Below are 15,596 nucleotides of genomic sequence, written 5' to 3' on the forward strand. Positions count from 1 at the left end.
GGAAAGATTAACCACAGGAAGAGATTAAAAATCACCAACTCAGAGACAGGCTTCTAAAAACTGTTCTTCTGGGCCCTCAACATAAGACAGCCTCTGTTTACTCCTGCAACCTGCTACTGCCTCTCCTCCGGGGCTTTAAGACCTTATTTCTTCCCATAGCTCAAAATGTTACTTAAGCTTCAACCATCTGGGCCCTTCTTTGGATTTCATTCTTATTTTGTATGATTCCTGTGCTCAGGCACATAATAAAACCTGTACATCTTTCTTCTATTAATCTGTCTCTTGTCAACTTGTTTCAGCAGACAAGTTGAAACTTGGGGGAAGTTTGAACTTCTCTATGACAGAAACTGAAGATCCACTATGTCGCTGCTGTTTCTCTTTGGGCTTGTTTGTCTAGGCATCTTTCATCTTTGCAGACACTCCAACAGTTTCTAGAAAACAGGGCCTTGAAGATACTAGGGTTATGTAGAGTCCCTGAGACATGTAAAGCCAGAAAACATGGATGTCCGCTGGCCCACAGAGTAATACTACACACACTTTTCACACTCTCTTGAGTCAGGGTGTCTGCATGAGGTTGGCAGTCAGGGCTGGCCAGGCTGGATCAGCTAGGCAGAGATGGAAGTGCAAGGAAGGCTAACAATGCTATGGAAAGCATGGTACTCACCAGCACTTCCTGTTGCTAAATGGGTCAGAACGGCAGGGGCCGCATCCCAAGGATTAGGACTTACTTCTTGGGAGTGCTTTCCTGACTAGTGTCTGGAGACTGCATGCAGCCTCTGGCAGCCTTGGTCACTCTGCCTTAGTCACTGCCTGGATTCCTTAGCAAAATGTTGAACAAATGACCAACAAGCATTAGATGGAAGGCCACCCAGAAGCACTGGCCAGGTCTTTTGCACAGAAGAAGCCTGGCTTGGCTGAGGACTGCACGACCATCTCAGCTGGAAGGCTGTTCCAGAAAGCATCTGTGGGCCAATACCCTGGAAAAATCCTTCAGCCAAGACCAGGGCCTTTGGAAACACCTACAAGCCATTAACAGTGAGAAACACAGAAGGATGAGGCTGGAGTCTCCGAGGGGCCTTTCCTCCACCAGGTACCTTCGAGACCTTCTTAGGGTCTGACCACAGGTCAGAAGGAAGGCTGGGAAATGTCGGCTCATTCAACAGATGTTCTGGGGGTTTCTTCCTATGAACTGCATGAGGAGGCTGAGGCAGGAGGCAAGCAAGCTTGAGCCCAGCCTGGGTAACTTAGTGACATAGGGAGAACCTATCTCAAAATAAAAAAGGGCTGGGAATGTAGGTCAGTGCAAAGGGTCTGGGTTCAATCCCCAGTATCAGAGAGACAACAAAACAAAACAAAACAAAACTCGGTACATTTGTTCTGGTGTTCTAAAAACATATTTGGTCATGAACTGCACATAAGTCAGCTTATTCTGCTTTATGAGATATTATCTATTCATATTATTTCAAAAAAGATATTTCGTTAAAGTCTAATTGCCAGTTCAGCTTATCAACTGAACTCAAAATGTACACAAAGTAGGATTTATAGAAAACTCCAAGCACAAATCAGTAAGCGCTACAACCCACCAAACACAAGCCCTCGGTGGCGGTTGTAACCCTCCTGAATCTCCCCTTCTCCTGCCCGAAGCCCAGCAGGCTCCAGCAACCCGGCTTCCCAGCCAGGTGCGGTCCCAGTCTGAGTGCCTGGCCCTCAGTAATATCAGGTCTTTTTGTTCTTCCTGTTGCTAGGTGGGAGTTGGCAGCAGCAAGGTCTCCTGCTTGGACTCGTGATTCAGCTCCAGAACTAAGAACCCTGCACCATCCTCAAAGAGCCAGCTAGGTAAACAGTAGGAGCTTTTGGCATGAGCAGGATCTGTAGTTTCTGGGATGGCTAGCTGGCTTTCCTCAGAATTGAAGGGTGCTTCACTGGGCTGCAGCACCTGGGAAGGCAAACTCAGAATGTCTGGAGTCCAGTAAGAAGTTACTGTGCCCGAAAAGAAGCAGGAAAGGGGCTGGGGATTTAGCTCAGTGGTTTCGCCGCCTGCAGCGCAAGCGCAAGGACCTGAGTTCGATCCCCAGTACTAAAAAAAAAAAAGAAAAGCAGGAAAGTGCAACCAATGATGGGGTGAGGTAGGGAGTCAGTCAACTGAAATGCACTCAGAAACAACACACAAGAAAGGTGCTAGTAGAGAAAGGCAATGAAATAGTTATTTAACTGTATTTCCTATGTTCAAAAAGCCAGAGGAAAGGTTGAACCTGTTAGGTAGAAATGAAAAGTGTAAGAAACACTCAACTCCTGCTTCTTAGAAATGAAAACTATAATGTCTGAGATGAAAAGCACACTGCACTAGGGGCCAATTAGACATGACAGAAGAAAACTTGGCAAACTTCAGGATGCAGCAATAGGAATTACCCAAAGTGAAACCTATGGAAAATACTTTTTTTTTTTTTGGTACTGGGGATCGAACTTGGGGCCTTGTGCTTGCGAGGCAGGCGGTGGCACCACTGAGCTACATCCCTGGCCCAAGACTTTGTGAATGAGCAGGGCCAGGTGGTATGGCTCAGTGGTAGCACTTACCCAGCATGTACCAGGCCTTTGGTTCAATCCCCAGCACTGCAAAAACAAATGAACAAACAAGCAAACAAATGAACAAAAACAGAGCACCACTGAGCTGTGGACAGTTTTAAAGAACCCACTACGTGTGTAGAGTCCTGGGATGGCAAGGAGAGCAAAAAAAATATCTGCAGTAATAATAGCAGAAAATTTTCCAAAATTTAGTGGAAATCCATGGTCTAATAAGCTGAACAAACCCCAAATGTAAGGTGTATCAAAATAAAATTATGTAGAACCTGTGATAAAGAGAATATCTAAAAGGCAGCCAGAGAAGAAACGACACATTTCACATAAAACTAAGAAAAACATCAGAAACAATGCAAGAAGAAAACAGAAGGAAAAACATTTTATTTCCCTTCCTGTAGTGCCCAGGGCACTCATGCCTGCCGGACAAGTGCTCCACCACTGTGCTACATCCTAAGCCTAGAAAAACATTGCCAATCTAGAGTTCCATATTCAAAATAATTTCCAAAAATGAAGACAAAGAAGTTCTTCAGAGAGACAAATATGATATAGGTCAGAAACTCGTATCTCCATAAGGAAAAGCAATAAAGGAGGAAACAATGAAGACAGAAACTTTTATTTTTCTGAATAAAAGGACCAAATAAAGACTTGGGATGTTTCTGCATCTGTGTTCATGATCGGATGCTACCTTGAACACCTGCTGTTCGGGTGCATCCCCTTCCATCCCTCAAGTTAAGGTCCCTTCCAAAGGACCCTCCTCCTTGAAGCCTCTTCTGGTTGCACAGAGCCTTATGTGGATGGCTCTTGGGGTCCTGTTATCCACTGTTCCACTGCATGGGTGTTTGGGGATCTCTCCCCACCCCAGCAGCCCATCAGTGCCTTGAGCCGTATCAACCAGAGTGCGCCCTCCCACTGCCTATGGCAGGCACTGGGCATGCCTTATTTTTGGCAAAATACTTGATTTCTAGAAGCTTTTTAAAAAAGATATTTTGGGCTCATTTAAGAGTATATCTGTTTTTTAATCAGCAAACAGTTTTTTTTTTTTTTTGGTACCAGGGATGGAACTCAAGTCCTTGCACTTATGAGGCAGGCACAGTGCCACTGAGCTAAATCCCCGGCCCCGGCAAACACTTTTATAAGTGAGGTCCTATGCTTTTTGCAGTCAGACAACAATCTCTGGGCATAACAGGCTCACAATACAATTAGTTGACTTAATTTGGTCATTTATAAAAGAGCCTTTTCCATTTTCCTTTCTTTTTTTGGTACTGGGGATCGAACTCAGGACCTTGCGCTTGTGAGGCAGGCAGCGGAACCACTGAGCTAAATCCCCGGCCCTGCCTTTTCCATTTTTCAAGCAGTCCAGGTTTAATAAGGGGTAGATGGATTCTTGATTAGTGCTCCCTGCAATGTCACGCCCAGCTGCTCCACTATTTCCTGAGTGTGTCCCCTGGTACTTCACTTCTCCAGGCCCGTGCACGAAGCTGGCCCTGACACCTCACTGGGAGACTGGGTGGAGATCCCAGTGCTAACGGTGTCCAGAGCTGAACTCCCGATCCTGTTCCTGGACTTGTTCCGCCTGCAGTCCTGCTGCCTCAGTTAGCGGCAATTCTCTCATGGCCCAGGCACCAACACAGGAGTCACTCAGCTCCTCCTTTCCTCATACTCACATTTAAGTGGTCAAAGTGCCACCCGCTCAAGCATCAGGTCTCCCAGGCACTTCCCACCTCCGATCACCCATGGGGTCTAGGGCAGCATGCCCTCCCCTGCACCGCTGCAGTCACTGTCTACACGGCCCTTCCCTGTCCACCCCCCACTGCCACACAGTCTGTTCTCCTCACAGAGAAGGCACAGTGATTCTTCATCACTTTTGTTCCAGAGACTCGCTACAACAGCCAGTGTCCTCACACAATGGTCCCCAAGGCCCTGGGGTGTGAGCTGGTCTCCTGGTTCCTCCTCCTCTCAATTATCTCCCTGGCCCCCTTCCACTCATGCCTCTCCGGGCTTGCTCTCCCCTGAGCTCTCTAGACCCTCCTGCACCAGGGCCTTTGCACTTGCTGTTCTGGTGCTCTCATGGCCCTTCTTGTGGCATCAATATGACCCCTACCACCTCTTAAAAGTCCTTGTGCACATGCAACCTTCTCCACGAGGCCTTTCCCAGCCACATTGCTTGGAACGGCATCTTCCTGTCTCCCTTCCCTAATCCTCAACACTATTTTATCATTCGCTGTAGTGCTTATCACCTTCTGGTATTACAGATGATCTATGTACTTGCTTTTGGTCTGCCCCTCCCCTTGCTGCAGAACACCAGCTCCAGGAGTCAGAGATTTAGGGTTTTGTGTGCACAGTGTCTTGTTCACCTGCAATAGTGACACAATAGCTCAGTGATGCACAGTGATGACTGAATCTGTGACAGGCGTCTAAGTCAGTCTTTCCAATGCCTCAGGTCACTTCCTGACAGGTGGGTAGCATGGAGTCCTCGGAAGTGATTTTGAAAATGCTCCAGGCCTCATCTCCAAAACTCCTCACAGACCAAGAAAACAGGCTCAGAAACTAGCAGACACCTGGGTGCTCTTTGTACTTATGAGTTCTGGATCAGTTAGACAAGCAGTAGTCACCAAATACTTCCCTAGAAGTGCAGTACAGAACCGCGAGGTGTATTCAGAGAGACAAGGGGACCAACAGAGAAATTTGAGATCAAAACACACACAAAGTTTTAGATGCACGATAGAACCAAGTATGTGCAGGGAGAGCTGAGCACTCTGAAGTGTGCTGAGAGTCACTTGTGCCCCCACACCTCGAATGGAGCTCTAGAGGCAGGAGGCTGCTGGAAGGAGCTCCTGCTAGCCACTGATAACTGTTTTGTGCTCACGCTGTCCCTGTCAACAAACATCTTCAGGTAATTTCAGATTCCTATCTAAGTATTCTTATCCTCAAATTCTAGTTAAGCAGCTTGACTGACAGGGGGGGAACAGACAAAAAAAAAATAAAGCCCTTATCTTCAAGCTCTGCCCTGTGGCATTCTTTCTATACAGCAAAAACACCAAGAAACTGTTTTGTCAACCTGTGCGGCCCCTCTCCCTCAGCACAGGGAATGACTTCAAGTAGCTGCTCCAGAAAACCCTTGGATGAGGTCCTTAGGGGTCAGAGATGCTCTCTGCCAAGACAACTGCTGATGCTGTCAATGCCAGAGCCCTGGCTGGGCAGCACCTTTGGTCCAACAAGCTACAGATTGGGTCAACACGTACAACTTAATAAAAACACTTGCAAATTATTTGTGTGTGTGTTTTATTTAATTCTATCTATCTATTTTCTTTCCAGTACCAGGGATCGAACACAGGACCTTGTGCTTTCGAGGCAGACATGGTGCCACTGAGCTAAATCCCCAGGCCTTTATTTTATTTATTTTTTTGAGACAGGGTCTTGCTATGTGGCTCAGCCTAGCTTTGAACTCATTGTGATCTTCTTGCCTCAGCCTTCCAAGGGCTGGGACTACAGGTGTGCGCCACCACGCCCAGCCATACCCAGTGCACCTGCAAATTACACTTAGTCTAATGAAATTCTCTAAATCCGATACCCCCCCATTATATTTTTCCCTTTTTGATCAAGTAACCACCAAAACAACTACCTGTAAAATAACATTTGTGCGCGTGTGTTGCTACAATCGCCCGAGATCCCAAACTTTAGGGTCCTCCTAAACTCTGCCCTTTCTTTGGCAAGTTCTGATTCCATGTCCACATTCCTTTTAATTATCAAGTTTCCCAAGTCCCTGGAGCATGGAAAATAAGTATCTGAGAAATGTTAACCATGCGTGACCTTACTGAGTTCTGGGCACAAGCTGCTCACTACACGGGTGACCTAATTGGACCCCTGGGATACGCAGGGCTTTGCAGCCTGAAGGCCGAGAGGCGGGGCGGACAGGTGAAAGACTGCAGAGGTAGCCAGCGGGGCCTCAGGCCGAGCCCAGGGCGCATGCTCGCTACGGTGCTGGGGCAGGTTGAGGACGCCTTACGGCGCAGGCTCGTGAGCCCTCCCAGGGAAGATGGCTACTGGCGGAAGCGAGGCGCTCTCCTCCCCTCTGCTCTCTGCAGGGCTTCGCACTTCCGGTCTGTTTCCTCACCTGGCGCACCGCAATCGCATCGGCCCTTCCGCGCTAGACAGACCGGGCCATCTTCTGACCCAGCGCACTTCCTTCCGCGTCAGCCCCCTCCATTCCCAAGTGCCACCTTCGCTGGGCGCGAATCTTCGAACTGGACTGTGTAGCTCCGCTTTGACTTTCTGTTTGTCTTTAATTTTTATCGGTCCGTGTTTGTGGCCAGTGATTACATTCAGCCCGGGGGTTGGGTAAATAAAACATCGCATCTCCATCCGTTTCCCCCCTCTCTCTCCTCCCCGAGGGCTCCCTCCCAGTTCCAGAGTCCACTCCCCTGCTGCTTAACGTGTCTCTTTTATTTTGCTCTTTATTTATATTTTGGATCTCTCATATGAGAGAAACCATGGGATATTTAACCTTCTGAGGCTGATTTATTTCACTTAGAATTATGGTGTGAAGTTTCATCCATTTTCCTACAAATGACTCAAATGTATCCTTCTTTATGGCCGAGTAGTGCTCCGTTGTATGAATATATCTTCTTTCTCCATTCATTGCTGATGGACGTTTGGCCACTTCTGTGACTCATCCGGTGTGGGTTGTGCTGCTTTACACATGGGTATGCATGCATCGTTGTAATATAGTGGCTAGATGTATGGGTGTGTCAAACAGTATTTCTAGTTGTAGTTTTCTGAAATACTTTTAGCTCTCTCTTTCCCTCTATTCTTTCCTCATTCTGGTCTTTGCAGAGACCAGCGTCTCCTGTTCAGTCACCGTCTTTACGGGTCCCCTTGGTCAAGTGTCTAGAGTGGTCCTTCTTAGCTTCATTGCCCTCTCCCAGCCCGACTGTCTGTCCGGAAAGCCGCCTGGGCCTCCTGCCCTGCCTCCCTTGCACGATCTGCCTTAGGCTCTCCCTTCCCGGTGGGGCAATGCGCCCCTGCCTGCCCAGCCTCATTGCTGCCCCTCAGTTCAGACTTGCATCACTTCGGTGCTGGTTGCCCCCTCTTGTCTCATCACACAGCTCACTGTGGATTACTTCTCCCCAAAGAATTTAGCTCCAGTGTCCTCAAAGATTCCACAAATACCTGTGGGAAAGACATGTTCTGCCCCCCACCACCAGTGCTGGGGATTGACTCAAGGGTCTTGCTTTTGTTGAGGGAATGCACTATCACTGAGCTACAGCTCAGCCTTCAAACCTTCCTTTGGTTTTCTTTCTCTCTTTTTTTCAGCCTTTCTTTTCTTTCTTTCAGTCTTTCTCTGTCTCTTTTGCTCTCTTTTTCTTTCCTTCTTTTCCCTCCCTCCCTCCCTTTCCTGGTGCTGGGGATCAAAGCGAAGACCTCACTCATGCTAAACATGTGCTCTACCACTGAGCTTAAACCCCAGCCCTATATTCTGCCTCCTGATGAAGAAAGTGCTGGCTCCAATGCTCACCTGCCGAGATACTGAAAAGTGGGGGATTATTTTGCAGTCACCAGCTCAACATTTTAGCTTGTGAGGACCATAATTCACAACTCATTCCATATATGTGCATGTATATATCCTCCCAGGCAAGGCCCCAGTGTTCTCAGCCCTTTGGCAAGTGCAAGAAACTTGTTCTGAGTGGCAGGTGAAGGGGTTACTTTATCACTTTCAGAACAAACTCCACAAATTGCATTTTGAATGGTCCTTAGTTGGCCTTGTTTTAACACTACCTTTCAGCAAAGAAAATTGTATCTTGAACTTTAAACTGCAAGCAAATTATGTCTATTTAAATCATAGTGCTGTTAAAACTGAAAGATTTCCATAAAAGCAACTGATGGGCTGAAAAATGCTCCTTTTGTAGCTGAATCACAACCAAAACCCTTCAGCTTGTTTTATACAACATGACCTTTAGTCTGTAGATAAAATGCATGTAAATTAAGCTTGAATATCAACTACATTTGGCCAAGGCTTTCTGTTTTGGGTGGTAGTTGTGGAGAGTTTGAGGAATGTAGAAAGAAATATGTCTTTAAATTACCTCAGCGTTTCTTAATCAAAAACCATTGTGCTGATAGCTCCTGCAAAGGTAACTGCGTCCCGAGCACAGGAGACCCCAGGAAGCAAAGGGCTCTCCTTTCTTAGGACTTGATCTTTCCCTGTGCTCCACTCACATTTTCTCAAGGTTCTGCATGAAAGTGAGCAGACATTTTCTCAGGAATGCTACCAGCAGGAATCCACAAAGGTAACCATAGCTGAGGCAGCCAGAAAGGGAGAAGGTGACTTCGGGGGGTGGGGTCACCCTTTGTCACCTTCAGCGGTGTTTGGAGCCATGGGGAGCCCAAAATCCTGCACCCCTGAAGAGGCCCACTGGGCTTTCAAGGGTAACTCTTGTTTTGCTGTCGAAACAGTGATTCAGCCTGGTCTGAGGCCAGTCTGGATTCCAAGAGGCCACATATTATCTCAAAGCAGCAGCTAAGAGCAGAGGTGGACAGACAGGTGCCTTGAAGGAACAGGAAGCAATAAGTGGAGAGGATGCTGATGCTGTGGGGCAAGGAGGGCCGATGGTGCAGTGCTAGTGCCTGCCGCCTTCCATGCTTTAGTCCCCTCAGGCTCATGCTGAGGCCTAAACTCCATGTGATGGTGCTCGAGACAGGGCTGCAGACACAGGCCACTTGGGACCTGAAGGGGGAGCCTTCCTGACTGGGATGAGAGCTCTCACACAGAGGAAAAGAAGGCCTCTGAGAGCGCCTTTGCTCCTTCCACCCCTGGATGGCGCCATCTGTGAACCGAAAGTGGCCCTCACCGGCCGGTGAGGCATCTGACCTCAGGCTCCTAGCCACCAGCACTGTGGGAAACAAGTCCTGTGGTTTATAAGCTCCCAGTCTAAGGGAAGCCCATGGGAGTTTTGTTTTGGCAGCCTGGATGGGCTCTGATAGTGATTAATCTTAACAACAGCAAGGATGAACATTTATGAGGAGCTGACTCTACCTCTGTTTAGGAACCATACTCTACCTGCATTGTCATTTCAGTCTCACAGATGAGGAAACTGAGCTTGGAGAAGGTGAAGCCCTTGCCCACAATCACCCAGTGACTCCGCTGTGGTCCAGGACATGAAGGTACTGACTGGTCCTGGGTGCTGCGGAGAATGAGAGGGAAGCTGGCCGGGCCCTCACAGGAGCTAGGGATGCCATGTCACCCGAGCCAAGGGCGGGCACCCGGGCTAAGGTGCAGCACAGCCTGCAACAGACATGTCCCTGGGCAGGGGCCCTCAGAGGACTTGCAGCTGTTCTGAACTCACCCCACAGGGCCCTTTACCCAACACTCCCTCAGGCTGGGGTCTCGGGTGCACTCCTGCTGCATGGCGGCCCAGCGACAGGGGTCTGCAGTGTCCCCAAGGTAGAGGTGCACTCTCCAGGGGACCTGTGGCTTCAGTTCCAAGACAAAACCCATTTCATGCTTGGCACAGGAGCAGAGACGGGGAGAGGACAGCAGACAGCTCAGCGGCTCCAAAGGCACTGTCCCTCTTGGCCGAAGGCCTGCCTGCTGCTGTTGCTGCTCCCCAATCCAGCTCGGCAGGAAGGACACTCGGGCTTTGTGGCGGCACAAGCAGTGCTGTGGCTTTTAGCTGCCAACACAGCCAACTGCCTGCTCTCAGGGGTCCAGATGCTCACTGTTTCCTGCATGGCCTCAGGGAACTGTAACAGTCAGTGTCTGGCAGGGACAGGAAATGTCCACTGAAGGCAGACTTGATTTTTTTTTGTACTGGGGGGTCGAACTCAGGACCTTGTGCTTTTGAGGCAGGCGTGGTGCCACTGAGCTAAATCCCCGGCCCTAGAGTTGATTTTAAAAGCAGAGAAAAAATCAAAACAAAACAAAACCCAAATCAAACCAAATGTGAAAAACCACTTCTACCTCAATCAATAATAACAACTGTAACAGTGACACAGTACTACTAACTCTTCAGAGCCAGACTGGTAAATAACAGGGTTGTGGTCAAGCGGAATAAAGCCAGCTTTGTTCAAAACCACTCATGTTTATGAGAGGAGACTGCTACAGACTCATGACCGAATGTCCTGACATGTCCTCCAACAATGTGAATGTTGTTTGGCTAACATAGTATCAGCCAGTTTAAAGAAAAAAATTCTTTTAACTGTTGAGAAAAACTGAAAATCAGGCATGCCAGGCTCTGGCTCTTGGCACCAACCATCAGTGGTCTGAACAGGCCCTGAGGTTCTCCTGCTGGAAACTGAATCCTCAAATGCTCTGTCTCTGGTCCCCAATGAGTACCTGAAGGTAGCCCTCTGGGAGGTCATCCCAGTCAGGTGAGGCCCTAAGGATGAGTTCCTGTGATGCCATTCGGGGCTTTTTAAGGAGAGGAAGAGGGGGCTGAGTCAGCAAGCTTGCTCTCTTCTGCAGTGCAGTGCCCTGGCCCACGTTGTGATTCAGGAAGAAGGCCCTTGCCTGAGGCTTGGTACCGTGCTTTGGACCTCCCAGCCTCCAGAAGTGAGCCAAATAAACTTCTATACCTTACAAATTACTTGGTATCAGCAGCAGAAAATGGACTACGATGGAACCTCAGCTTGGCACATTCCTGTCTTGCTCAGTAGTGGCCGGCATGCAACCTGGAGCTTATGGAACTTTCCCCTCATGTTAAGAAGAGAGACCAGAGCTGGGGATGTAGCTCAGTGGTTCTGCTGCCTGCCTCGCAAGTGCAAGGTCCCGAGTTTGATCTCCAGTACCAAAAAAAAAAAAAAAAAGACAGAGACCAAAGGAAAAAAAACAGTACAAAAAGCTATACAATGAAAGGCCTATTCCCATATTCCATAAGGAAGGACTTTTGCTGTTTTTTTCACTTATTTTCCCCTTCTTGCTTACACAAGGTAATACAATACATGTATTTTTCTGCCTTGTTTTCTTCATGTGGAATATATCCTGGGGATTATTCCAAGCAGGAATGGAGAATTTCCTCATTCTTGCTTTATAGCTGTTTAGCTGTGTGTGCATAGCTCAGCTTATTTAACTAGTCCTGGATTAGTGGATGTGGTAATTTATAGCCTTTTGTTTTCCAGAATATTCTGCATGGATGACTACGGACATGCTGTTCACAGGTGGAAATCCGTTGTGCAGGAAAAGTCTCTTCGAGTGAGAATGCTGGGTTAGTAGGTAAATGTGCTTGTTATTTTTTCTAGGTGTTACCAAAAATTGCTTTCCACATGGGTTGTACCAGTCTGCACACCAAACAGCAATGCAAGAGCAAGTCTTTCCCTTCAGCTTCCTCAGTAGAGCAGGTTGTCAAACTTTTGTAATTTTGCCTTTGTTACAGGTGAAGATAATATTTCAGGATAGTTGAAATTTGCATTTTAAATGTAAGAGATCTTTTTCCATGGGCTAACACACATTTTCCATTGTTTCTTTTTTTTTTTCCCTGAGAACCGTATGGTCAGTTTTCTTATTGGATTCTTACTTTTGTTGCTGATTTTCCTATTGAATTTCTTATTTTTGCCAGGGTGGTGGCACATGCCTGTATCTCAGCATGGAGGCAGGAGGACTGAGAATTCAAGGACAGCCTGGACTCCATAGGGAGATTCTGCCACAAACAACAACAAGACCAGTAACAACAACAACAAAAGTCCTTGTCATCAGTAGTGCTACATATATTAGAAAGGTTATATCCCTCTTTTTTTTTTTTTGGTCATTCTTGAAATCAAAGTGAAACCTTTATTTTCAACAAATATGCCTACAAGAGATGGTTCGTTGATCTGCTATAAACAAGTCTCTCTTCACACACAGCACCAAAATACATATTTAAAAAATTAAAAACCACACAGCCCCACTCCTCATACACATCTCCCCCAAAGCCACACAGCTCGGACCAAAAGGGAAAAACAAGTCAAACTCAAGACCCTCGCACAAAAGTCATCTTTGAATTAGGATTTACAAATTTATATATTTTTTCCTATGAAAAACAAAACAAAAAATAAATGAAAAACAAGGGTTAAGGAAAAACTGAAAATAAAGGCCTGACAGGACTTAGAAAAATTAATGAACATACTGTCTGCCTGTGAGCTAACATAAAGCAAAAGAATGATCATGTGTTCTGAATGGGAGGCCTTAAATTAACCGATATTCCCTAATAATGCAGCACTCAATGACAAGTTAAACTCTCAGGGGTCAGAAACACCAGGAGCACTGGGACAGTAACCAGCAACCTGTCGAAATCCTGAGGATGTACCATAGTGCGTAGACCGTTCAGACTCCTAAAGTGTCTTTCCTGTGGGTTTGCCAGCATTTAAAAGGGACACATTCCCTTTGAAAAAAGATTCTGGGTCAAAAAGAAAAGTACAAAGGGGTGAAGGGTTCTCTACTGCAGGGAAAGTCTTTCTGTCACAGTCCGAGGGGAAGTGAGTCCTGTGCCATCAGCAGTGCCAGGGTCTGCCGGCACCAGCTCTACTTGGGCTCCTCGATCACACCCTTGCTGAGGTCTGTCATTGTGGGATATTTTACTTTCTTCTGGTCCAGCTCGTTCTGAGCCCAAAGTAGTAGTTTCACTAATTTTGCCAGCTTGGGTGTTGACTCACGATTCTCATAATCTAGAACAGCTTGGTTAACTTCACTCCATACCTTTTGCCTCTGCATCATGTGGAGAAGGTCTCCGAAGGGTGACTCCTTGGGGCTGTCAAAGGCCAGCAGGGCCAGTGTGCGCTCCATCTCGGTGAGGCACTCTCTGCTTTCCTCGCCCTGCTCTGTCAGCTGTGTTTGGGCGAACTCCAGTGCCGCCTCAGTCTTACGCTGGCGGATCAGCTCAATCAAACGCTGTTGCTGCAGATGAAAGTAAAGAGACCGGTTTGTGTCCAGGTGCTCTGGATGGAGGCTGTTGATCAAGGCGATGGCTTCTTGAATCTGACCGTTCAGAATCATCCCCTGAATCTTGATCCGTTCATCAAGTGTTTCTAGATCCACACTTGGTTCAATTCGATTCCATTTGAAGTTTTTCTGATGCTTCCTTAAAGCCCTCTGTGACCAGATAGTTCATGATGAGTCAGTTCATGTCTGCTTGCTGGACATGTAAGTTATTGAGCTTTTCCATCCACTCATCTTTTGTGATTTCATCGGGGCTTTCTGCATAACTCATTCTGATTTATTTCGTGCTGATCCCGCCTCCCGCACTACACGGTATGGGCTGCGGGGCTCCGGGGCCGCTCCCGGGGCCGGGGAGGAGCAGCAGCGGCAGGCGCCAAGCAGAGTGAGGCGGAGGCAGAAGGTTATATCTTTTATAAGTGCTGCAAATACTTTTTTTTCCAGTTTGTTAGTTATCTTTTATCTTTGTTTATGATGTTTTTGTTGCTTGTAATGTTAAAGTTCTGTTGTGGTTTCATGTGCTTTAAAAATGTAGTTAAATTTATTTACTTAATGTTTGCTTCTGGCTTTTGAGATATAGTTTGAAAGGCCTTTGCAATTCTCTGTGTCTCTTTCTGCGTGTGTGTGTGTGTGTGTGTGTGTGTGTGTGTATTTATGGCTTGTGTCTAGATGTCCCCTCAAAGCCACATGCAGTCATAGGTGGGGTTTTTCAGAAGTGGCTGGATCTGGGGTGTGTGAAATTGGGCTTAAGGGTTTGTAGTACTGCACTAGTCCACTAATCCAGTCCACTATGGTTTATCATAGTTCTGGTGGATAATGGGAAGGCCTACCTTGGGTGTGGGTGGTACCACCCAAAAGGCTTGTAGCCTGCATGGGATAAATGGGAAAGGGAGGCTTGTTGCTGCTGTATCCTGCTTGCCATGCTATGGACTATTTCTTCTCTGCCTGGCCTTTCTGCCATGCCACCCTGCCTTGGAGCTCACTGACTATGAATGGAAACCTCTACAGACTGTGAGCTAAAAAGAAATCTGCCTTTAACCTTGGGTGTCAGGTACTTTGTCTCAGCAATGAGTAAAGTAAGACAGATTTATATATATATTTAAAAAATATATATATATAAATATATTTTTTCCTTTTTCCCAGAACTGGTCATTGAACCCAGGGCCTTGTACATGCTAAGCAAGTGTTCTACAACTGAGTTACATCCCTAGCCCATGTCTTTGCAGTTCTAAGATTTAAATTGAACTTATTCACATTTTCTTTCAGTTATTTTAGTTTCACTTAGAAAACATATATATTTGACTCATTTACAGTTTGTTAAACTACACATTGTATGAATACAACTGGTTTTCTGAACTTTTCCCCAGAAGCTTGCTGTTCTCAATATCATTTATTAAACTCATTCTTCATTCTTCCCCATTGATGTGAGGTGCTGTTTTTGTCATGCACTAAGTTGATGTGCATGTTTGGAACCAGTGATGGACTCTATTCTGTCCCATTGCTCTGTTTGTTTCCCACACTGTTTTAATTTCTCAGGTTTTGGTTATATTTTCATATCTGATAGCACTAGTCCTTCCTATTTCTCCTTTTTTTCCTCCAGACATTTTCTTGCTAAGCCTTCATGGCAACTTCATTTTTCCATGTGAACTTTACAATCAGTTTGTCTAATCCCAGAGGCAAGCAAACAATCTACTAGTGTTTTCATGTTGAAGTAGCTTTAGACTGATAAACTTAGGGACAGTTAATTTAATATTGTTCCAAAAAAACATTTATTGAACTTATTGGTTTGAACCTTTTGTGATCTTCAGGAATGGTCCCCTAGCCTGTTCTTAACACCAAAGATAAGATGTAGACACACGTAAGTTTTGCACATCTTTTCTTCCATTGTATCGTTTGTTTGATTGTGGTTTGGATATAAGAAGTCTCTTGATTTCTTTGTAATACTTTTATATTTCATCTCTCACTGAATTCCATTTTTGTTTGTAGTGGGTCACCGACAAATTCTCTGGGTTTTTTCAGGCATATAAACTTATGATCTGAATATAGCCAGACTTTCACCTCCCAACACTTTTAGAGGACTTTCCCTTGTCTCATTGCTCTGGGTAATCCTTCTAGGACA

The 15,596-nt window shown here is 46.4% G+C and overlaps 1 protein-coding gene and 1 pseudogene across 1 annotated transcript in view; both read right to left on the bottom strand.

Moving 5' to 3' along the window:
* Gldn (gliomedin) overlaps positions 1 to 15,596 on the bottom strand; it is a 59,929-nt gene that overhangs the window by 40,207 nt on the left and 4,126 nt on the right. The window lies entirely within an intron of this gene.
* Positions 10,783 to 14,541, bottom strand: LOC147830540 (glucose-induced degradation protein 8 homolog pseudogene; annotated as a pseudogene).

The sequence above is a fragment of the Heterocephalus glaber genome, unplaced genomic scaffold, assembly GCF_053883595.1.
Source record: "Heterocephalus glaber isolate CG9 unplaced genomic scaffold, H.glaber_assembly_v1.0 deba00000122, whole genome shotgun sequence".
Classification (NCBI taxonomy): domain Eukaryota; kingdom Metazoa; phylum Chordata; class Mammalia; order Rodentia; family Bathyergidae; genus Heterocephalus; species Heterocephalus glaber.